Source organism: Bos indicus, chromosome 1, assembly GCF_029378745.1.
Source record: "Bos indicus isolate NIAB-ARS_2022 breed Sahiwal x Tharparkar chromosome 1, NIAB-ARS_B.indTharparkar_mat_pri_1.0, whole genome shotgun sequence".
Lineage (NCBI taxonomy): Eukaryota > Metazoa > Chordata > Mammalia > Artiodactyla > Bovidae > Bos > Bos indicus.
In genome coordinates, this window is record NC_091760.1 from 56,931,232 (window position 1) to 56,956,920 (window position 25,689).

Sequence of the window (25,689 nt, forward strand, 5' to 3'; positions counted from 1 at the left end):
AGTGAATGCCATCACTGCCAACTGTACCTGTCCTTAGAGGAGTTATGCCAAAGGCCAATATACTTTCTCCCTTTGAAACACATCTTTGGTTTTGATAAAACTCTATGGCTGCTTTTCATAAAGTTTGGGTGTCCACATCTGCTCTAATGTATAAAAGAGGAAGATGTATACTTAGTAGAAGACTGGACTCAAAAGTGCTAATATCTGAATGTAGGGTGATATTTTTAAAGCTAAGACTAAAAGGGAATAGAATAATACTGGACTAGTCTGTAATTCTCTTGGTACCTAAACATGTCTCCTTCATAGCTTATTTAGAAAAATAGAGCAAAACAAAAATGAAGTTAAATTCAGAGAAGGAAGCCACCTCTACATTGGCAGGTATTTGCACATATACATACAGTGTCATCTCTTCCTGGTATATCCCTCCCCTTCTTTCCAGAGCTGTCAGTATCCACACTGATATTTCCTTCAAGACTCCAGTCAAACATCACCCTCACCATGAAGCATTTTCCAAAGTCAAAATATTTCCCCATCAGAGTTCTCATTGGATCCTGCCTGCCTTTTTCCAGTAACCTCAATTGCATTGTTTTTATTAAAGTGCTTGGTACATGGCTTAAGAGTTGTGTGGTAAATGAGTGAGTCAACCTTATCAGGTGCCCTTTGAGGACCATGTAATTGGACAAGTGCCATGAGAGGCACCTAACTTCAAAGTCTCTTAAGATTATCACTTGATAAATCAAATTATAGACTATTTCAGAGTTTAAAATTCACAGATACTCTGATTTTCAGCAAATTGGGACTCAAGAGGACTCAATCTGCCAAAGACTTCATGAGAGCAGAATTGGGAATAAACCATTTCTTCATAAGCAGGAGGAATGTTATTTGTGGGATGATTCTGATTATTTTCTCCATCCATCTACATAACATGGTGTCTTCGCTGCATGCTTTCCAATGGCCCCTGACGCTGGCTTATTCGTGTCTGCTCTCTCTGTAATGTGGTCTTCCCCCAGGACAAATTATCTGTTGTAGGGAGGCTCAGATGCTCTTTATGGCCCCATTTGCATATTTTTTTCATTTCCATAGAAACATCTTCACTGACTCAGAACTGCCTCTGTCCTCTTAAGTCAGAGATATTTATCTTTCAAGCAGTGAGATACGTGTGACACAAGACAGATGGGACTGCTTTCCCTGCAGTCCTTACCTTATTCCTCTTTAAAGGAATTTATGATGGTCTGCCTTTAGGTTATTTATTTATATTTTGCTCCATGACCACTTTTCCAGTAATGAGTTTAAATATAAGCAGCATAAACCCATCTGGAAATAAAATTAGGCACTAGCTTCACGACAAAAGATAATTACATTATAATCAAGCTGTCATTTTCAGAGATAGTAGGAGATGAAGCATGCTATAAAATGACATGTAAAGTATATAGATTATTCTTTCAAATATCTTCCACAGTGCCTGGGAGCACCAGGATTCCTAATGCATAATATCAGACTTTATAACTGGAAATTTTCTGGGAGTGACCAAACACCTAGTTTTTGAGAGTAATGACTACTAATACTCAGGACTAAAGGCCGGAATTAGCCTTTCTGTGCTCTGGCTTCGACCTCAGCCTGGCTACACTAGGGCTACTTGGGTTGTGCCCAGTTTCAGAGAGTAAGACTTAATTTTACTTTTTTAAACCTGTCTTTATTCTGGCAAAGTAGATTTCTGTTGCCTCCTTTCCTTGACACAATCCTTATCCAAAGGGATCTGAAAATGCCTGTCCTGGGGAGCATGACCCCATATACCTCCTGGGATTCTCTGAGCCCTTGGCTGCTCACTGAACAGTCACTGACCCTGTGTCACTTCTCTGAACTCTAAGCACGGACTTCTTCAATCTGCACTCAGCTTCCTCCCTGTTGTGATGAATTGTATATTAACCTCGTGCCTCAGATCATAGAAAACAGCATTGATCTGGGCCAGGATCCTGATTGCTGCAAGAGTTTTCCTGTTTAGATTTCTGTTCCCTTTAATTATCTCCATTTTAGAAATAGTAAGGAATATTAATAATACCTAATACTTTCTGTTGACTTACTATATATCTCAGCTATTGATTTGAACATTTCACATGTATTTAATAATTTTATACACAGCAATGAGAGGTTTCAGGACCTGTGCTCTTAACCATTGATTTGTACCACTGGTTGAGATAGGCTGCATTGGAATATTATGAGATTTGATTTGGATCATGGTTACAGGGTAGGAATAAGAGGCATTGTAGGGAATATAGTATACTGGGAAATTGGATTCTTAATTAGGTATAAACTCCTATGGTATGATGATGCCATACCAAATGCAATACAAACTGACTAGAGGAACTTTTAAAATAACTCCATCTCTGGTTTACTCTGATTAAAGCCCAGGGAAGCCTATATAGGTGGGCTCAATGATAGTCAGGCTGGAGCTAAAAAGGTAGAAGAGTGGTTAAAAGAAATGAGTCAGACCTGGGTTCTGGTCTATCTCAATCAATGACTACTACAGAGACCCCTGTGCCTCAGTTTCCTCATTTGTCAAATGCAGCAACCATCTCATGAAATTGTTGTAAAGATTGAACTGATTTATACCCAGTTATTGAAGCATAGGGCTTCCCTTGTGGCTCAGCTGGTAAAGAGCCTGCCTGCAATACAGGGATACTCGGGTTCGATCCCTGGGGTGGGAAGATCTCCTGGAGAAGGGAATCTTCAGTGTTCTGGCCTGGAGAATTCCATGGACTGTATATTCCATGGGGTCGAAAAGAGTCGGACATGGCTGAGCAACTTTCACTTTCATTGAAGCATAACAAGTACTTAATAAATGTTAATTATTAGTATTTTAAATATTGTCATTATAAAAAGATACCAAAAGCAGGAAATATGTCAAATTTATGTTTGAATTATGATTTGGGCTCTTTTCAGTTACAGACATAAAGCCTAGTCTACCATTCACTGCTTCCTAGGTGGCTCAGTGGTAAAGAATCCACCTTCCAGTTCAGGAGAATCAAGAGACACGGGTTCAATCCCTGGGTCAGGACAATCCCTTGGAAGAGGAAATGGCAACCCACTCCAATGTTCTTGCCTGGATAATTCCATGGACAGAGGAGCCTGGTGGGCTACAGTTCTTGGGATCACAAGGAGTCAAACACAACTGAACAGGCAGGCATGCACACACTACCATTTACTGATCATGTGAACAAGTAACTTAGCTCCCTGGACTTTGGCTTCTTTATCTTTTAAATGGTGATAAGTAACACCTACTCCATACAGCTAGAATAAAATGATATAATATATATAAATTACCCCACATATAAGTGAGCACTTAAATAATATAAAAAAATCAAAGCATGTAACAATAGCTATTATTCCTCATGTGTCAGCTCCAGATACTCAGCTAATTAGATAACACACTTTTCAGGGTAATTGAATAAATTTTATTTTTGGACCTCATTATCTTGGACTGAAAGTCCCTTTCTATCTTAAAAATTGAACTTTTAGAAGATGATCCATTTGAATTGCAATTAAATAGCAGTCGTCTAAATAATTAAACAATAGAGTATCTATGTATAGCAACTGTTAGACAGTTTTCCTCCATCTATTTTAAAGAATTGTGGGCACATGCTATGCAAATGGATTTTCAGGGATTTTTTTATTAACATAAATAGATGGAAATTTAAGTAACTCAAGCAGCATAGACAGTATGAGTCATAGTATTTTCATTTTTTTCTCAGATATCTTGAGTTCTATGACAGCCATGTTTTGGGAACCCAGTAACAATGAGGCCTTGTGAGGAAGATCTGAAAACATGTATTGCAGAGTGCTGTTACCTCAGATACTCAGATGTGCCCTAAGATACACCCTCTCCACCCACAGAGTTTAACTGAGATGAGATTTTCTGCCTCTTTTTGCATGATACACAGAGCAGCAAGTTAGATGAGCTGGTAACTGTTTTTAACACCAAGCAAGAGGTACCTCAGCTTACTCGATTGATACTCCATGGTTAGTATTTCTCACTGCAAAGTTAAGATAATGACTGTGTCAGGATTAGAGGTCATAATGCAAAAACAAATTACTTTTATGATATATCAAAATATCAAGTGGACCAGAAATATACCTTCTTTGCACTATTTTGTCTTATGCACTTTCTCACACAAACTGCACTGAAACACTTGATTTATGTGTCATGAATTTATTTAGAGAAGAAACTTTCAAAATATGACATTACTACCCTTTGCTTTTTGGGTTTTTTGGTTCTTCCCTAAAATCAGATGGGAAGAAAGAACATAGAATCTCGGTATGGGTTGTTTTATTATTTCGTCTTCTTTGAGGCAGCAGCTGAGGAATCAGTCTTCCTCAGTCTCTCTCTTTCTCTCACCCTTGCTCTGTCTTCCACTCTTCTACTCTGACCTGAAGTTTCCACATGGTGACATGCACAGAGCTTTGGGTATGAATCACCTCTTTCCCATTAGCTCTCCTCCACTCCAGCAAATGCATGGGTAGCCATACTTTGAAACTTATCTTCAGGCTTAAGTGTGTCAACACCAGTACCTTAGACTTTAAGCTTCACCTTTTTTGATTGACTTCTGTCTATTTTTTTTCTTCCATCTTGCTCTTTAATTTACAGTTAATGAAGAATAGTGGAAAGGGCATGGATTACACTGTCAGACCCGAACCTGAATGCTGCCTGCATACTTCTATGATTGTACACAAGTTACCCAAACTTATCACACTTCCATTTTCTCCACTGTAAATAGTGATGTTACCTGTGTTAAAATAAGCATGAACTACAAATTAACTTTTCTCTGCTTTTTTCCAACCTTTCTTCCCTTCCCTTCATGTCTTCTCCACAATAGCTCAAAGCTAGCTCTCTGATCCTTCCCTTTTGTCTTTTAGTCGTTCTACCTTAGTGTTCCTCTCAATCTGGCCTGGACCCCAAGATTCACATTTCAAATCTGTACTCACTAGCTCTCGAAATTTCCTCAAATCTCTGTCATACTAACTTTGATAGTCCTTAGCCCTGGTTAAATCCAAACATCCATTTACTCTGGTTTGTTCAGTGTTAATGGTTCAAATCACATGGCAATAATTTATACTGATTTTTCATTGCAAGTGAGCCTTGATACACTTTGGCCGAAGTAAACTAACACTCCTTTCCTGAATCATTAGTTGATTTAAAGCAGTTGCTGCTGCTGCTGCTGCTAAGTCACTTCAGTAGTGTCCGACTCTGTGTGACCCCATAGACAGCAGCCCACCAGGCTCCTCTGTCCCTGGGATTCTCCAGGCAAGAATACTGGAGTGGGTTGCCATTTCCTTCTCCAATGCAAGAAAGTGAAAAGTGAAAGTGAAGTCGCTCAGTCATGTCTGACTCTTAGTGACCACATGGACTGCAGCCCACCAGGCTCCTCTATCCATGGGATTTTCCAGGCAAGAGTGCTGGAGTGGGTTGCCATTGCCTTCTCCATAAAGCAGTTGACATCCAATTATACTGGAAAAGGAGGTAGGAGGCACAGGAAAAATGAGAGTTTTACAGTTTACGAAATGTTCCATAGAAGAACTTTGTGTGTGTGTGTGCACCTAGTCGCTCAGTCATGTCTGACTCTTTGCGATCCCATTGACTGTAGCCTGCCAGGTTCCTCTGTCCATGGGGATTCTCCAGGCAAGAATACTGAAGTGGGTTGCCATGCCCTCCCCCAGGAGATCTTCCCAACCCAGGGATTGAACCCAGGTCTCCCACATTGCAGGAAGATTCTTTACAGTATGAGCCACCAGGGAAGCCCATAGAAGAACTTTATGTTTTAACAAAAAGATCTATTGACCATACTGATGACACCCAAATTATTTGTTTCCTTACAATTCTTTCCTGGGCAGCTCCTTAATTCATTCAGTCCAGTACTTCTTTTCTTTTTTTTTTTTTTCAGTACTTCTTTTAATCTCTCATTCTTTATAAGCAGCCAACTACACTCCAAACTGCACTCCTTACTTTTAGCCATTCTAATAGGTTTGCAATGGTACCTGTATTAATTTACTAAGGATGCCATAAGAAAGTATCACACACTGGATGGATTAAACAACAGAAGTTTATCTTCTCAGCATCACTGGTGAAATCTACAAAACATTCAAAGATTTAATATCTATCCTTCTCAAACTTTTCCAAAAATTGAGAATAGAATTACTGCCATTTTATTCTTTTGTATTCCAGTTGTAAAACAAGAGTAACAATAATTATGTCCTTGTTCCTAAGGATTTAGTCAGTGTATTTTCTATAGCTTATGGGATAAAGGCCAGTAAATGATTCATATTTCACAACTCAATTTCTGGTGAGTTTCTGAAATTTAAAGGCCTCTTCCTTTTTGCTTTGAAAAAAAAGTTGAACAGATTTAGCCTTGGCCCTTTTTACCCAAACACTTAGAATAAGAGCTCTGTTGAAATAACTATGATATAGTTATCTATAGTAAGGCCATGACTCAATGATTATGTTCACTGAAACACTAAGAATTAAAACAGAAGCATAATTGCTAACACATCTCAGTGAGAAGCAAATTAAAAATTGCTTGAAGAACTAACAGTGTGTGATCCTGAGAATGAAATGCCTCAAGAAATGTTCTAGCTATTATTAATTTTAGGTTTGGAATAGGACAGACACTCTAGATAGGCAAAAACATTTTCACAGGAAAACAATCTGAAAATAAACAGGGATGTTTGGGGAATTGCTTTATGGCAGAAAGACTGGCTGGCTACCAATTTGATTGATTCTAAACAAATCCAACTTTTTCTGTGTGGGAAGACGAATTCATGGCAACAGATAAAATAATGTCTTCTGTGAATCTCCTTGGCCAGTTATGATCTCAGCTGCTTGCCCCAATAATACCCTCCTTCAAATGACCAGGCCTAATGCCTGGGAAAGTGAGGTGATACAGACAGGCCCTGGTCTTGAACCTTAAGGGAAACCCCACTCCTCAAATCTCCCTGGAACTCCTTGGGAGTTGAAGCTGCTCTCTGTTCAACCACAGACACAGCATTTTTTTTACAGAACAACCTGGATCTTAGCAGAGCTCAGGGGGCCCTTGGTGACCTGGATGAAGCCTACTTACCATTTCTCCCGCATTATGTGCTCCAGCAGCAATGAACCGCTGCAGTTACTGTACAGGCCACACATCTTCTTTTAGACTTTCAAAGAAGCATCATCTGAGTTTTCTACTTAGCTTAGAAGTCCCTTCCCCTCCCCTTTCACACCACTAGGTAGACAGATTTTCATTCGTCCTTTAAGATATCCCAAATACCACTTTTTCATATCAACCTCTGCTGCCCCTCACCCTTTTTTTCTTGGATATCTCCATGAGACAGGGTTCAATTAAGACTCTTGAGGCCCAACCAATAAAACAATTATGCAGCCCTCCCTTAAGTATAGTGCAAATAAAACACTACTAAACCTTCAAATAAATAGAAGGAATTTTTCAAAGTTCTGAGTTTTCACAGGTAATCTCAATTATTTTTTAAAAAGTATCACTCCCCCTCATGATAAGTCAAGATCATGTCTTATCTATCTGTGTATTATCCGTTTGAGTGACTAGCACATAGTAGGTGTTTGATCAAGGCTTTTTAAGTAAAATAATGAATCCTTTCACATTTTATTTGTACTTTAATAGCCTTTCTCTCTCTTTTTTCTAAAAAGAGCTATTTTCCAACCTTCACATATTTTTCTTTCTTTATATAATACTATTTAATGAGGGCAATATTTCAATAGTATAAACCTTAAAATGAAAGGACAAAACAACCAAAAATAAAGATTGGATAAAAATGTATCTTTAACTTCTGGCACCCAAAATCTTCTTCGTATTCTATAGTGTTGAAATCAATTCCTGAATGAAATTCTTGGAAGGCAAGTACTTTTTTCAGAATCCTCCCATCCATCATCTTACTATGCCTGAAATTTAATTGTCATCATTATCATCATTATTACAGCATACTTAAGGGGAAAGTTCCAGAGCAAGGAATTATGTTAGGAAGAAAACAAACCCTGATGGAGGATTGGAAAGGAAACTGAGCACCTTTGAGTTGAGTGGAGGACACTGAGGAACCTAGAATGGAGAGGAAGAGGAGGGAGCAGGTGGAGGTGAGGCTTGATCACAGACTCTCTCAACTCATAGTGGAGAATGACACCAGAGTTTTGTTTTTTTTTTTTTAAAGAAATCTAGACTGCTCTGATTCTGCTAATACCTTCAGACTCTACACTTGAGGTCATGTTGCTTCTCCCTGATATGAATCATTGTAATAATAAAAATTAACATCTCTTGAAGTGAAGTGAAAGTTGCTTAGTCATGTCCAACTTTTTGAGATCCCATAGACTATACAGTCCCTAGAATTCTCCTGGCTGGAATGGAGTGGGTAGCCATTCCCTTCTCCAGGGGATCTTCCCAACCCAGGGATAGAATTGGGGTCACCTGCACTGCAGGCAGATTCTTTACCAGCTGAGCCACCAGGGAAGCCCAAGAATATTAAAGTGGGTAGCCTATCCCTTCTCCAGCGGATCTTCCCAACCCAGGAATTGAACCGGGGTCTCCTGCATTGCAGGTGGATTCTTTACCAGCTGAGCTACCAGGGAATCCCAACGTTTCTTGAGGGCTTATTATGTACCAGGCAAGGTTGAAGGCATTTTACAAATATTAGCTTATTTCATTTTCATTAAAAATAATCCTGTGGGATAGGAACCATTAAAGTTTGTGTTTTACACATGAGGAATCAAGTATAATGATTGTAAATCTAGACAGGATGACTCTAGAGCCCTTAATTTAATCTCTACACAATTACTCTTGTTCTTTTAAGTGGAAGCTGGAGAGGGCCTTAGAGGCCGCATAACCCAGCTTCCTCATTGGACAGCCAAGGAGTGAAATCTGGGAAGGTTAGTGATGTACATGAGGCCACTCAGTTAGTGAGGGGAGGAGTTGGATTTGAACCCAGCAGTCTGCAGGATAGCCCTTGTCCACAGCATTGCAGAACCTGAGAACGATTCTTGACCATTAGCACTGTGCGGCCAGGTACAGGAAGACAGGTCAGGGATAAAGACCTCAAGCTGTAAAAAAAAAAAAAACAAAGCTCAAGCCCAAAACGGAGCTCAGATTTCCCCACCCTCAAACATTCTTTCTAGTACACGTTCTGTCTCTTCTGTATGATCCATTCAAATTCCATCTCAAATCTAACATTTGTGATATTTTTACTCACTCTGAGATCTTTGTGCAACTCTACTGATGAGGGAAACCATGAAAGGATACTACTCAAAGACATGCAGCTATGTAGTGGATTAACTGGGATGTGAACCCAGGTTTATCTGACTCCTGGCCCATGATCCTCATTTCAAATAATCAGAAGCAAAGACAGGTCAAGAAATAATTGCAAGTGAAGAATGGTCTTTTCATCAAATGAGGCTGGTCCACGTGATGGCCACCTGGCAAGTGTATTAGTTATCTATTGACATGTAACAGTATTCCCACAAACTTGCACTTTATTACAGAACACACTTATTTTTTTGCTTCTGTTTTTTGGCGATGCCACATGGCATGCGGGATTTTGGTTCTCTGACCAGGAATCAAACCTATATCTCCTTCAGTGGAAGCTTGGATTCTTAACCACTAGACTTCCAGAGAATTCCCAACATACACATTATTTTTAAGTTTCTGTAGATAATAGCTTAAAGTAAAAAAAAAAAAAATGAGCATTTAAAATTCAACATTGTTTAATAAACATTTAAATCACGTTAAATAAAAGTCGATGGTTGCTGTTAATGCTGAAAATTTGTCCCTTGATTTATAGGCAAGCCACTGAAACCTAGTTCCCCACAGTCCAACAACAGAACATTGCAGTGCCTTGTTACACCTGAGGCTGACGGAGTTTTGCCATAGGACTGGGCTGCCAGAAGGGGTGAGCATTGTATTGTTCAGAAAATTGTGTGGGCTTTCCTTAAACAACAAGAGCTGTACCTGAAGATGGGCTTTGCCCGCAGAAAGAGGGTCAGACATACCACTGACCACAGCAGCTCAGTGCATGAGAAACTGAGAGGAGCAGAGCTGAGCATAAACCACTAGTGCACACTGACCAATTTTCAACAGGAAGTAAAAAGCTCGTGCAGCTTGTTGGCCTGCGCTATCAAAGTAGCTGAGGTTGCTGAGTGGTTCAGAAAATTTTCCCAGCATCTGCTTCTTACAGCCAAAATATACAGGAGTTAAAATTTTCTTCCCATGTCTTCAGTGTCAGGACTATAAGATATATCTCAGGGTTTAAAATCTCTTCAATAGAAAATTATAATTATAATCATTTTTTAAATGTGCAACTTTTTTATAGCAGCAACAGAAATATACTTACATGGATGGGGAGCCTGGTGGGCTGCCATCTATGGGTCGATGGGTCTATGGGAGATGACTGAAGCGACTTAGCAGCAGCAGCGGAGGATATGGTAAGTTAGCTGAAACTGAAGTTTGCATATTCCACTTATATAAGATAGGAGAGCTCCATGAGCATGAGTGGAAGAACTTACAGAACACTGCACTCAAAAGCAGATGAGTTTCAGACTGACATAAATACATGACCATATATAAAATAGGTAGCCAGTGAGAACCTGCTGTATAGCATAGGGAACTCAGCTCAGTGCTCTGTGGTGACCCAGATGGTAGGGTGGGGAAGGGTGAGAGGGAGATCCAAGAGGGAAGGGGATATGTGTATACATATAGCTGATTCACTTCGTTGTACAGCAGAAACTAACAACATTGTAAAGCAGCTATACCCAGATAGATTTTTATAAAAAGCAGATGAGCTGTATGATTGATAAGCAAGTACTGACAGCAGCAAGTATTCCTTGAGATTTTCTATTGCGCAGGCACTAGACTCGTTTCTCTGATAAGGAGAAGGATGACCAAAATGCATTCTCTAATTCTCAAGGAATTAATGGCTTGGAAGAGGAGTTGAGACATATATACATCTAACCTTAGAATCAATCCATGATGCAATTTTTCTCTTCCCAATAAAGAACTTAGTATTACGCAGTACTAAGGGAGTTCAAGAGAGGAAGAAATAAGCCCAATGGGTATAAACTAACATTTGAACTAGGTCTAGAAATGGGGTAGAATTCTGGTAGATCAAATAGGGCATGAGCTTTTCATGAATAGAAAGCAGTTTGGGGATTTTCTAAATAGGTGATTACACTGTCTATAAAGCAAGATGTTTTTCCCCTTTCTTTTTCATCTTTTATTTCTTATTCTTGAATTTTACACTGAATAAAGCCTCCAAAACAGTGTTGGATGGAAGTGGTAAAACATATTTCATTTTATTCAGCCCTTAAAGGGAAAGCATTTAGTCTTTTACCTGTTAAGTATGATGTTACCTGTCGCTTTTTTCCATATGCCTTGTATCAGATTGAGGAAGTTCCTTTCTATTTCTAGTTTGCTGAGAGTTTGTGTTTAAATCAGGAATGGAGTATTACGTTGTCAGGTGCTTTTTCTCTGTCTATTCAGAGTGGCATATAGATTTCCTTTTTCAGTCTGTTAACATGGTGAATTACATTGGTTAAATTTTGAATTGACTTTTTTTGTATTCCTAGAATAAATTCCATTTATGATGTATTATACTTTTATATATTGGTGGACTCAAATTGCTAAAATTACACTAAGATTATAATATCAGTGTGGATGAAAAATACTTGTCTTTTTTGTAGTGTCTTTGTCTGGTTTGGGTATCAGGATAATATTGGCCTTACAAAAAATTCATTGGGGATTATTCCTTCCTCTTTGATTTTCTGGAAGAATATGTTATAGGATTTAGTATTATTTTTTTTTCTTTAAGCATTTAGTAAAATTCATCAATAAGTCATCTAAACCTAGAGTTCAATTTTCTTTGTAATAGTATTTTTGATTGCAAATTCAATTGTTTTAGGTTTGTTGCAGGAAGGTTGACTTTTGTTTTTGAGGCTTCTTTTTAAGCTTTGTTAGGTGGAACCTGGGAAACACTTAGTATAGGGCTCACCTTGCCCCATCTCTGAGGTAATACCTTCTCCCCAGTTCCCTGCAAATTATGAGTTTTTCCACTCGGGCTAATGGGAAAACGAATTATACTGTCTTATGTGTGCCCTAGGAATTATGTATTTTATCCTTTTGGTTGAGTTTTTCCTGATTCTTGGGTAGTTTCCTCACACACGTGAGCTGCTCAGCAATCAGGACCCTTGGCCTGTCTTCAGAGTCCTTTCTCTATGTAGATCTCTCTTATCTGGTGCTTAGATTTGTTGCCTCTAGACATCCTGACTTCCTCAGGTCCACCTCCACCTCCTCCCCTCAGTGGATTCGCTGGGATCTGCTAGGCTTCACCCTCCTTATGATTCAGTCCAAAACTCTCTCTAGAAAGTAAGCTAGGGAAAGCCTGTGACTCACTTGTTTTCTCCTCCCTTCTGTCAGTGATCACTGTTCTATGCCACCTGAAATCGAATTTCTGAAAGCTGATTACAATGTGTATTTTGCCCAGATTTTTAGTTGTTTTGGGTGAGAGGGTAAGTCCAGCTCTCGTTACTTTATCCAATCTAGAATGGAAGTTTCAGTGTTTTTTCTACTCCTAAATGTCATTTCTAAGACATTAAAAAAAATTGAGGTATAGTTGACATGTGACATTATATTCAGATATGATTAAAAATGATTTTTATATGTATTTATGAAATTAAAAGATGCTTGCTTCTTGGAAGGAAAGCCATGACAAACATAGACATCGTATTAAAAAGCAGAGACATCACTTTGCCGACAAGCATCTATATAGTCAAAACTATCGTTTTTCTAGTAATGTACGAATATGAGAGTTGGGCCATAAAGAAGGCTGAGCGCCAAAGCATTGATGCTTTTGAACTGTGGTGTTAGAGAAAACTCTTGAGAGTCCTTTGGATAGCAAAGAGATCAAGCCAGCCCATCCTAAAGGAAATCAACCCTGAATACTCATTGGAAGGACTGATGCTGAAGCTGAAGCTCCAATATTTTGGCCACCTGATGCAAAGTGCCAACTCATTGGAAAAGATCCTAAGACCAGGAAAGATTGAAGGCAAAAGGATAAAAGGACAGCAGAGGATGAGATGGTTATACAGCATTACCAACTCAATGCATATTAATCTGAACAAAAACTCCTGGAGATACTAAAGGACAAGGAAGCCTGGCATGCTGCAGACCATGAGGTTGCCGAGAATCAGACATGACAATGACTGAACAACAACAATGTGTATTTATTGTGAAATGATCACCACAATAAATCTAGTTAACATCTATCACCATACATAGTTATAAATTTTTTCTTGTGATAAGCACTTTTAAGATCAATTTACTCTCAGAAACTTTGAAGTATACAATGCAGTATTGTTAACTATAATCACCATGTTTTACATTACATTTCCATCACTCGTTCCAAGGCTTATGAACACATTTTTGTAAATACCTGACTGTGACATGATTTTGAGACTAATATGAATTCTGCACTTCTAAATCAAGTTACCTAATATTCCCAGTCTAAATCATCTTGTCTCCTTATAAAGATATGATTGAGCCAGATCAGTGATGTTAAACTTTTTAGCCTCTTCAGCAGAGGAAGTGAAATTACAGAGATTCTCTGGGAGTGATTCTCAAAAAGTGGGGAGGAGATGAGTGGGTATTCCATTATCTTTAGGGGATGCATGAAGGAGATTGTATACCTTGGAGAACGTGTCTTTTGTGGGATGTACCATTCTCTCAACTGACACTTTCTGGAGTAGATGATTCAGTTCTAGGAACACCTATTCAGCAACTTGAATGTATGTGGAGCTATGTTTAGGTCTGTGAGAAAAGTAAGTATTACTAGGACCAGTTTCATATCCCTAAGTAGTATAGAATATATGTGATAACATAAAGCTCTATTTCTAAAAATTGTCTAATAAGTATATATCAGTTGGGATTCCATGCAATTTGTGTTAAAAATACTAGAACAGATTGCATTAATAAAGTTTCTTTCTGGATACAAGATTTTAAAAAGCACAGAAATCCGAGGAGTGCATAATATGTCACTTTGCGTTGCCAGCTAAAATCTGGAAGGCTTCTTTAGGTCTCTGGGAACAGAGAGACAATTTAATCCATGGAAAATAATCATAGTTTTTCTGTATTTTTATATTTTATAATCATTTTCAAGATACTTCTAAATCATAAAGTATTTTAAATATATTAAAACAATCTTTATACCTGTTTGGTGGAAAATCACAGTTAATGATATTCATTGATAGTTTATTGACTCAAACACAGAACTAATTTGTCTATATTATGCCTGTGTTCAGTCAGTCAGTCAGTTCAGTCACTCAGTCGTGTCTGGCTCTGTGAGACCCCATTGACTACAGCACACCAGGCCTCCTTGTCCATCACCAACTGCCGGAGTTTACTCAAACTCATGTTCATTGAATCGATGATGACATCAACCATCCTCTGCTGTCCCCTGCTGCTTCCACCTTCAATCTTTTCCAGCATCATGGTCTTTTCAAACGAGTCAGTTCCTCACATCAGGTGGCCAAAGTATTGGAGTTTCAGCTTCAGCATCAGTCCTTCTAATGAATATTCACTGATTTCCTTTAGGATGGATTGGTTGGATCTCCCTGCTGTCCAAGGGACTCTCGAGAGTCGTCTCCAATACCACAGTTCAAAAGCATCGATTCTTTGGCACTCACCTTTCTTTAGTGCAACTCTCACATCCATACATGACTACTGGAAAAACCATAGCTTTGACGAGACAGACCTTTGCTGACAAAGTAATGTCTCTGCTTTTTAATGTGCAGTCTAGATTGGTCATGACTTTCCTTCCAAGGAGCAAACGTCTTTTAATTTCATGGCTGCAGTCACCATCTGCAGTGATTTTGGAGCCCAGAAAAATAAAGTCAGCCACTGTTTCCACTGTTTCCCCATCTATTTCCCATGAAGTGATGGGACCAGACGCCATGATCTTAGTTTTCTGAATGTTGAGTTTAAAGCCAACTTTTTAGCTCTCCTCTTTCACTTTTATCAAGAGGCGCTTTAGTTCTTCTTCACTTTCTGCCATAAGGGTGGTATCATCTGCGTATCTGAGGTTATTGATATTTCTACTGGCACTCTTGACTCCAGCTTATGCTTCATCCAGCCCAGCATTCCTCATGATACACTCTGCATATAAGTTAAATAAGCAGGGTGGCAATATACAGCCTTGACTTATTCCTTTCCTGATTTGGAACCAGTCTGTTGTTCCACATCCAGTTCTAACTGTTGCTTCTTGACCTGCATACAGATTTCTCAGGAGGCAAGTTAGGTGGTCTTGTATTCCATCTCTTGAAGAATTTTCCAGAGTTTATTGTAATCCACACAGTCAAAGGCTTTGGCATAGTCAATAAAGCAGAAATAGATGTTTTTCTGGAATTCTCATGCTTTTTCAATGATCCAACAGATGTTTGCAATTTGACTCTGGCTCCTCTGCCTTTTCTAAATCCATCTTGAACATCTGGAAGTTCATGGTTCATGAACTGTTGAAGGCTGGCTTGGAAAATTTTAAGCATTACTTTACTAGCATGTGAGATGAGTGCAATTGTGCGGTAGTTTGAGCATTCTTTGGCATTGCCTTTCTTTGGGATTGGAATGAAAACTGACCTTTTCCAGTCCTGTGGCCACTGCTGAATTTTCCAAATTTGCTGGCATATTGAGTGCAACCCTTTCACAGCATCACCTTTTAGGATTTGAATAGCTCACATGCAATTCCATCACGTCCACTAGTTTTATTCGTAGTGATGCTTCTTAAGGCCCCCTTGACTTGACATTTCAGGATGTCTGGCTTTAGGTGTGTGATCACACCATCATGATTATCTGGGTCTTAAAGATCTTTTTTGTATAGTTCTTCTGTGTATTCTTGCCACCTCTTTAATATCTTCTGCTTCTGTTAGGTCCATACCTTTTCTGTCCTTTATTGTGCCCATCTTTGCATGAAAAGTTCTCTTGGTATCTCTAGTTTTCTTGATGAGATCTCTAGTCTTTCCTGTTCTATTGTTTTCCTCTATTTCTTTGCATTGATCCCTGAGGAAGCCTTTCTTATCTCTCTTTGCTGTTCTTTGGAACTCTGCATTCAAACGGGTATATCTTTCTTTTTCTCCTTTGCCTTTCACTTCTCTTCTTTTCATATCTATTTGTAAGTCCTCTTCAGACAACCTGTTTGCCTTTTTGCATTTCTTTTTCATGGAGATGGTCTGATCACTGCCTCCTGTACAATGTCATGAACCTCCATCCATAGTTCTTCAGGCACTCTGTCTATCAGATCTAATCCCTTGAATCTATTTATCATTTCCACTGTATAATTGTAAGGAATTTTATTTGGGTCATACCTGAATGGTCTAGTGTTTTTCCCTACTTTCTTCAATTTAAGTCTGAATTTGGCAATAAAGAGTTCATAATCTGAGCCACAGTCAGCTCCTAGTCTTGTTTTTGCTGACTGTAGAGAGCTTCTCCATCTTTGGCTGCAAAAACTATAATCAGTCTGATTTTGGTATTGATCATCTGGTGACAGCTATAATACCTGTGTTATGTCTGTAATATTACAGGTAGATACTAACACCATTTTCCCCAGTGAACTATACAGAATAATTCAGTGATTTTCCCACTTAGTAGACTTTTTTATCTTACCTACACACATCTAATACAATTAATGCATTTATGGATTAGCCATCTTAGACTGTGAGACAGTTGTTCCAGAAACCCCACTAATCACTAATGACTGTAGATCCTTTCTGAAAAATCATTTTCAATGTGTAGACCCAGGGGCTCCTAATCTGGTTAAAAGATTTCCAAGTGGGATATTTAGTGATTCAGCCAGTCTGTTTACATGGATTGCAATCTAGCTGAGTGGCACTGAAACTTAAATCATACGTGCGTAAAGAGAGACTTGTGGATTTATTCACATTTTCTGGTTATGAATCAGAAGAATTGTTGCAGTGTAAGCTGGCAACAAACCAGCTTTGCAGTCTTACCCAAACTTTATTTTGCCTTGCTTTACTATACTACTACATAGTTTGTACTGTATCCTGATACCTGTTTCATATTTTTCAGTTTTTCTTCATAAACATGATGTCTTACCTGATATAAGAGGAGAGTTTAGCTCCTCAGGAAAGCTAAGGCTAATTTTGTGCTGTGACCATGCGTCAAATACAGCTATAAAACCTGGTACATGTTCTCTCCTACAGGCAAAAGATGAAGATTTCCTATCCTCAGCGTGCATTTGAATTACTCAAAGAAGTTGTCAAGTGCAAATTTTCCATCCATGTTTCAAAAGACTCTGATTCAATAGGTGTGGGATGAGGTTCCTAAACTTGTATTTTTAAGAAACTTCAAATGATCCTCTGGAGAAGGGAAAGGCTACCCACTCCAGTGTTCTGGCCTGGAGAATTCCAGACATGACTTTCACTTTCACTTTTTCACTTTCAAATGATGCTAATGAAGGTCTGTGAAGGACTATGGACCATTTTTAAAGAGAGACTGGAATAAACATTTGTTTTCCAAACTCTCCTCACTGCTCTGTACTACCTTTGTTTAAAATCCAGATGTTTTCTTTTTAAAAAACAAAACCAAAACAGACACTAGTATTCACTCTTTGATATTTTAATTCATAAAGAGGCTTCTTTCTCCTTTTCTGTGCATTATGCATTCCCTCTCCACTGGTCTATTAGATTTAAAATTTATGACACTGCTGTATTATGCAGAACAAACAGAATAGACCAATAGATACTCATTTAAAAAAAATAAGGAAAAGTTAAACTTTCTTGTTAATGCTTAATGCTATGGTAAATACATCTCCTCTATTTTTCTGGATTTAATGTAATCAGTCCCTGCTAGAGAAATATTTCTGGCCCTTCCCGTAACTCCCAAGTCAGTCCTCCTAACAAGGCAGTAAAGTACCTGCCTAATAGGTGACCTGGGATAATGTGTCTCAGTTAGAGGATGATACTATATGAAAATGCATATGGGGAATTCGCTTGTGGTCCAGCAGTTAGCACACTTCCGCTGCAGGGGGCATGAAGTCAACCCCTGTTCAGTGAACTAAGACCCCACATGCTACATGGTGCGGCCAAAAAACAACCATATGTAATTTGGAGTTGTTCCCCGCTCCTTGCTCATTCCCAGTGTGAAGCAGACATTTGGGTAAATGCAGCCGGTGTGTAGATTCACTTTTCTCTTGGATGCCAGGACTGACCTAGGAACTGGAGAAGAAAAAGTGCTTGCGAGTCCAGGTGGTCCTCATACTTAGCCATATTCTCCTAATAACTTTATAAGCAATGAGGGTAATGTATTTTTTAAATCCACCTATCTGTCTCCTGTTTCATTTTCAATATTTTTGAACTCGGATGGGGAAAAGGGACTATTGTTTATAGATCCTTATCTCTTACGCCCTGTGCTTGGCTGACTGAAGCTATATTTTGCATGTTCCTCTTTATCTTTTCTATAAGTCAGTTTCTATCCATTTACATGGTCATGTAAACTTGTTTATCATACCAAAATATCCAATAATGAACAAAAGTATAAATTATTTGAAGTCAATGAAAAAGAGCAGTTTGCGATTCTAACACATGCCAGAAAAAAGGCTCTACACTATTGAGTACCTACCTGTGAATGATTTTGAAATAGCACTAAGCAGTTTAAACCAAGGTACCAAACACAGAGTAATGAATTTCTGGCAATCTAAGAGAAACAGAAACATGAGCAGAGTTATTTTATATTTGTGTTATGCTTATAAAGCCAAGGCCCTCATGATCAGACTGAAGCTTGGGACTTAAAAAAAAAAAAAAGAAAAGCACAGTGATCCCTGGAGATATTTCAATTTCATTCATATCTCTTGAAGACATTTAAAGGGGTTTCTTATATATGGCCTATAACAGCTTTTCTTAACTATCATGTCCTCTCCCTTCCTCTAGAATTCCTATCTCACAGAAGCCTTCCTCTCTCCTTGCCCAGAAGTTTCTCTTTGATAGCATCCTATCCTGGTCATCTTATTCTGTGAACTCCCCCTCTTATTTCCATTGTGTCTTTTCAAAAATGCCTCTGGTCCATCACACTACCCTGGAACGCAGTGCCCCTTGGAGTGTGTGGTTCATCCTTTTTCCAAATTGCCTGTGGTTTTTGTTCTTTGTCCACTTGGAGTACAGAGAAGGGAGATGGAGGTTAAGAAGGCAATGCCAGATAACTATTTTCAGACAGTGTTGGTGAGAGGAGTGGCGAGGTTGAGGGAAAATAGTGAGCTTCTCCATGCCAGTGATATTCTTGCTTCATCACCTTTGTTCCTTGGAAAATCATTAGATCTAAACGCACTATTACATCAGGATAGCCGCTCATCTTCACAGAAAAGCGTTTATGAACTGACATTTGAATTCAAGGGGTTCACTTTTATGAAGTATACAATATTTTGCTGGGCTCCTGAATAAATACCTATTCCTAAAGCTGCAGACTTTGGGAGAAGGAGGGGGTGGGAGAGGAATCATTCACTGAATGCAGTAGATCCTGCTCAAGCAATGCTGTGACCTGGTACAGAAAATAGATTCAGACCAGTATTTCTCAGATTGCCTGTGGATCATTTTGAAGAACCAGGGTCCCTCCCTCCTTATGCACGCATGCGCACGCGCATACACACACACACACACACACACACACACACACTCTCTTTGTAATAGCGTGTGTGGATGGCATGGTTACTTGCGTTTCCATCCTCATACCTTCTGACACTGCTGCACTTTGAAAAGAACGTCAAGAAAAATGTTTCCTTTGAAAGTTCCCCTTCCTGGATACCTTTCCCCTCTGCTCTGTAACAGCAAGCTTAGGGCCAGAAGAGATTCCTCCAGGGTTTTAAGGACATCAATCAGTTTCACAGTTGGACGCAAAACACTTTCCTCAGGGAGCATTTCTTAGCATAAAGCAGACTACTTGGTTAGCCTGTGTCTGTGTTAAAAGGAGAAGAACCAGCATTCACTTTTCTATTCCTGCTCAGTTTTATTCTTCTTCTTTTTTTTTTTTTTAAGCTATTTTCCTTTTTCCGCTCTGGGCTGTTGGGCTGTGGAGGTCCAGAAAGAGTCATGTCTGGCTTGCCCAGACTCTGGAACAGTAACCATGGCTTAAGTGCTGCCTCCTCCTCCTTCTCCTAGGTCACAAGGATCTAAATCTTTCCTGAAACCCACAAGGGGAAAATAATCCTATACAAGGAGGATGGTTCTTAATTTCTAGGAAATCTATCGACTGACTCGCCTACCTATTTATTTCAGGCACAAACCCATATTCATGCACATAGGCACTTCAGATGCAGAACCTCCCTTGTCGGAAGCCAAAATTAGTAGCAAGGGTTGGATCCAGGTGGTTGCATTATCTATTTTCCTAATGTTAAGGTGAAAATATCATGGGAAAAGAGAGAACATGACTAGGCATTTGTGTGGGAGAGTGGTCTGGGTAACCTGAAGAATTGCTGGACTAACGAGATGATTTTTTAAACTTAAATGATGATTATCATTCAGCCATGATATTTGTGCAGGATAATGATAACCAGAAGGTCAAAATAGGAGGTTATCCCTTGCTGAGGTTATCTTGTTTTAATAAATCACAATAGGGCTTAGTGACTCTTCTCTGAGTATGATTTACAAAATTAACATTTGTCTTAAAATTTGGAAAATAAGGCTGTCCACACTTATTAGGACTGTAAATGAGTTCTGGTGATTATCTGTCTCTGGTGTATTTGGAAGGGAGCTTCAGGAAAGCCTTTTCTAATTCCTTTGGTGCCTCAGCACCTGGGGCTTCCTATCTTAAATTTCGTGTTAAAATACCCTGCTGGCTGGATGAAGTGTTATGGGGTCACCTGCTTCCTAGTGTTCATCATTCTGTGTGGGTTTGGCTTGAATTTTAACAAGATCCGTTCTTTACATCCCATGTGTCTTCTGCGGCAAATAGATTCCATTCAAGGATGCTCCTTTATCTTGCTAAACAAGGTAGTATGTGAGAATGCAATTTGAAGAAGCCAAAGAGTATATCTTTCTCAGCTTGGGCAGAAATGCAGTGTTGGTGGTGGCTTGAGGCCGCCTCCAGGAGTGACATCAATTGGAGCAATATGAGGCTGGCAGTGCTGCGTAGCATTGGAGAAGAGTTAAAGGAAGCAGAGAGGACAGCCAGAGTCAGGGTGCAAAAACAAAGGGAAAGGGGAACCTTCCCTTCTACTTCCTACAAAAGCTTCAGTGAAGTCTACTGTGACTTTGGATTTATAGAACTGGATTTGGAGATTTCGGGGAGGACGGATTTGAGAGTGAGGTTGCAGCAAAGTGCTGAGAACAGCCTCTGGGCAGGAATAGATCAAAATCACAGGTTGCCTGAGGGAACCTGGATGTAATCTGTGTGCACCAGCACGAATATATTTGCCTGTCTGTCTGTCCTTCTTTATCTATCTATATATCTATCTCAAGAATTAAAAAGCAACATAAAAAGTTAATAGAATAACATTTTCCTGCTATTTGCATGGATTTCAAAAATAAGGATCTTAAAGCAGTGAATATTAATTCATCAATCCCTGATTTATTTGTAATGAAAGAGCTGGTTCAATTTCTGTTTTAATTTATGAAATGGGTCTCCAGCACTAAGCAATCTGTGTCATTCAACCAAACACATTTACTGCTTCTGTGAGGTGTTTCTTATTCTTCGCTGCATCCCTCCCTTGGTTTCATTGATAGACTCTGCTGCTTTCCCTGCTAACCGTTTCACCTTCATCAGCACATCACCATCAACGGCGTAGTTTTCCAGAGTAATAATAAAGGTTCTGTTTGAGTTACAGGTACTTCACAGGCTTAAATTTCAAAAGTTTGTGCATAAATAAATTGTTTTACCTTATGGTTGCATTTTCCCCATTGAAACTGTATTATAAACTATGTATCAGACTTCATAAATCTGTGGCCTAGAAACCCTTAAAACATATTCTTTTTATACAGTGAGATGGATTTTTTTTTTCTTCTCCAGAGTTTGGCATCTGTTTAGCTAGGTCAACTGAAATGGGCCTTTGGTAATATAGCTCAAGGCAGGAAGGAGACCCTGTTTAATAACTGGGTTAGCGCAAAGGAAAGGTACGTCTGGGCAGCTGGACACTCCCATCTGAGGTGTTCCACCCTGAGGTTAGATTAAACCTAGTGAGGCCTTTCTTCAGCCCTCCCCACCATTCCCTATTCACAGCCTGGCTTCCGGCTGGGTGTCAAGCAAGCAGAGTGCTGGCGGGCAGGGCAGCAATGGGATTAAACAAATAATGGGCCATGAGGTTGGAAAAGAAGAGAGAAGACCAAAGAGGGAAGTTTCCCTGATACCTGGTTGTAGATGGTCACACGGGGCACCCCTACTGGAGAAGTTGCCGCCTAGCCCGTTAGGTCAGGAATGGTCTCTGAAGGAGGAACAGAAAAGAGAGACAAGCATGGGTAATAAGGAATAGGAGGAACTTTTAGCAGTATCTGGAATTATGTAACTTACAATAATTGATCTCTGGGAACATTTCTGTGTGGTACACTGAGTAAGACTCCTAGACCAGCCTTTACAAGAAATGTACAGAAAATGGTTTTGTTCTTCTCCAGTACACCCAAAGTCAGCTTTGACTATGACCCCATGTAGACATTTATTAAGTGAAAACCCAGGATTTATCAGAGTTACAAAGACCAAAATTGCCTGAATTGTATCTACAAGAATTTACTTTATGCCAGCTCCAAGGAAACAAAAATGAGCAAATTCGATTATAAATTGTAACCTTATAACTAGAGCTTAGGATATATCACTTCAAACATTTATTGAAATTCCTGATATTGATACTGTTATTCCAAACTTTTTAAGGCCTCAAGACATGAATATTGGTAGATACAATTCAAGGTAAACCCATCTATAATTTCTATCAAAAGGAGAGGGGCTGACCAAAAAAAATTAGTGCTGGGGTTTCTTTGAAAGCACAAATGTATTGAGTGTAGAAACACTCTTTACCAAAATTAATTAGTTAATTACTTTTTGGCTGTGCTGAGTCTTCATTGCCGCACGGGTTTTCCTCTAGTTGCGGAGAGCAGGGCCTACTCTTGGTTGCAGTGCTCGGGCTTACTGTGGTGGCTTCTCTTGTTGGCTGAACACGGGCTCTAGGGCACTCGGGCTTTAGTAGTTGCTGTGCATGGGCTCAGAGCACAGGCTAAGTAGTTGTGCATGGGTTTTGCTGCTCTGTGTCAAGTCGATCTTCCTGGACCGTGGATTGAACCCGCGTCTCTTGCATTTCCAGGCAGGTTCTTGACCACTGAGTCACCAGGGAAGTCCTAAGAAACATGTTTTTTTGAGGTGAAGGGAGAAGCTGAGGGAAAAACAACATAGGAAGGTTTTATTGCACTAAATCTACATTTTAATAAATTATTTTTCAGTGGTTTAGAAATAAGCAAAATATTGCTATTAAACTTGGTTAGTAGATTTGCTAACGGAACCCCAATCTAGGGTGTTCTTACCATGGAAGACTCTCAAGTCTTGTGTTCCTGAGCAAGGTGGGAATGATAGCAGAAACCTATAAGAATAGCTGGAAAATCAGCTTGGTGTAGGCCCACCTCCAAGGATCAATGATACCACCCTTATCACCATCTCTTAATTTAGTAAACACTTATTTATCCATGGATGCTAGGAAATGCAATAGGACCCAGTATGAATGAGTCAGTTGATTTTTAAAATTAATTTTTATTGGTATATTGTTGATGTACAGTGTTGAGTTAGTTTCTGCTGTATAGCAAAGTGAATCAGCTATCAGTTCAGTTCAGTTGCTCAGTCATGTCCAGCTCTTTGCAACCCCATGAATCATAGCACGCCAGGCCTCCCTGTCCATCACCAACTTCTGGAGTTTACCCAAACTCATGTCCATTGAGTCGGTGATGCCATCTAACCATCTCATCCTCTGTCATCCCTTTCTCCTCCTGCCTTCAATCTTTCCTAACATCAGCTATACATATACATATATTGATTCTCTTTAAAATTATTTTCCTATGTAAGTCATTACAGAGTATAGAGTAGGGTTGCCTGTGCTGTAATGCTGGTGCTGCTGCTGCTGCTAAGTCGCTTCAGTCATGTCCAACTCTGTGCGACCCCATAGACGGCAGCCCACCAGGCTCCACCATCCCTGGGATTCTCCAGGCAAGAATACTGGAGTGAGTTGCCATTGCCTTCTCCAATGCATGAAAGTGAAAAGTGAAAGTGAAGTCGCTCAGTCGTGTCTGACTCTTAGCGACCCCATGGACTGCAGCCTGCCAGGCTCCTCCATCCATGGGATTTTCCAGGCAAGAGTACTGGAGTGGGGTGCCATTGCCTTCTCCGGTGCTATACTGTAGGTCCTTATTAGTTATCTGTTTTATATATAGTGAAAGACACTCAGTCATGTTCAACTGTTTGTAACCCCACAGACTCTATAGTCCGTGGAATTCTCCAGGCCAGAATACTGGAGTAGGTAGCCTTTCCCTTCTCCAGGGGATCTTCCCAACCAATATATCGAAGTCAGCTCTCCTGCATTGCAGGTGGATTCTTAACCAGCTGAGCCACCAGGGAAGCCCAAGAATATTGGAGCGGGTAGTCTATCCCTTCTCCAGTGGATCTTCAAGACCCAGGTATGTCAATTTCAATCTCCCAATTTATACCCCTCTCATTTTCCCCCTGGTAACCATAAGCTTGGTTTCTACATATATGACTCTATTTCTGCTTTGTAAATAAGTTCATTTGTACCATTTATTTTTTAAGATCCCACATATAATTAGTATCATACAATATTTGTCTTTCTCTGTCTGACTTCATTCAGTATGATTTGCATATATGCTTAAATAGCTAACTCTGGGTGGAGAAAACTTGACTGTGGGGAATTTGTTCATGTCATCCAGTCCTTGTCATAAGCATGTTACTGAGATGATTTTTAATATAAGCCTAGTTAGAAACATGGTGAAGTCTTGGTAAGATCTTAACGGGTCCACAGTCTTTTTCTTTCTATGCAAACAAAATTAAGTCTGGGAGAAATGTTATGCTGGCACAGTAAATAGAGAAAAAAATGTGTACTCATTAAGTACCTAATCTAATTGAAAGGACACCTGCAGGTTTTATTGATTAGGTATCCTAGCAATAACTCTGTTGCTTTAATTAGTTCTCTTATAATTACATGGAGATTAATTTTCACTGTGAGTATCAAATCACAGATATCAAATAAAAATATTTATTGAGTGTTTACTTGGTGCGAATCATTGTGAAATGAGAATTGGAAAATCTAATGAGGTCATCACATTTTCCTTCCATTTAAGAATAATGTTATTTGTCTTCTCCAATATTTCTTCTAGAACCTTGTGTGATATAATTTTGACTGTCTTATCCTAAGTCACAAATTTTGCCAGAGAACTTATCATTTTTACAGATGAGCAGCCTGATTCTTTTTTCACCCACTTGGACAATCCTCTTGTTCTTAACTGCAAAGCCCTCCTTTTTATTGTAAGCCTAGCTAGCACTGTTATTGCTGTTGTTTAGTCACTAAGTCATGTCCAACTCTTTGAGACTCCATGGACTGCAGCATGCCAGACTTCTCTATCCTTCACTATTTCCCAGGGTTAGCTCAGAATCATATGCATTGAGTCCATGATGCTATTTA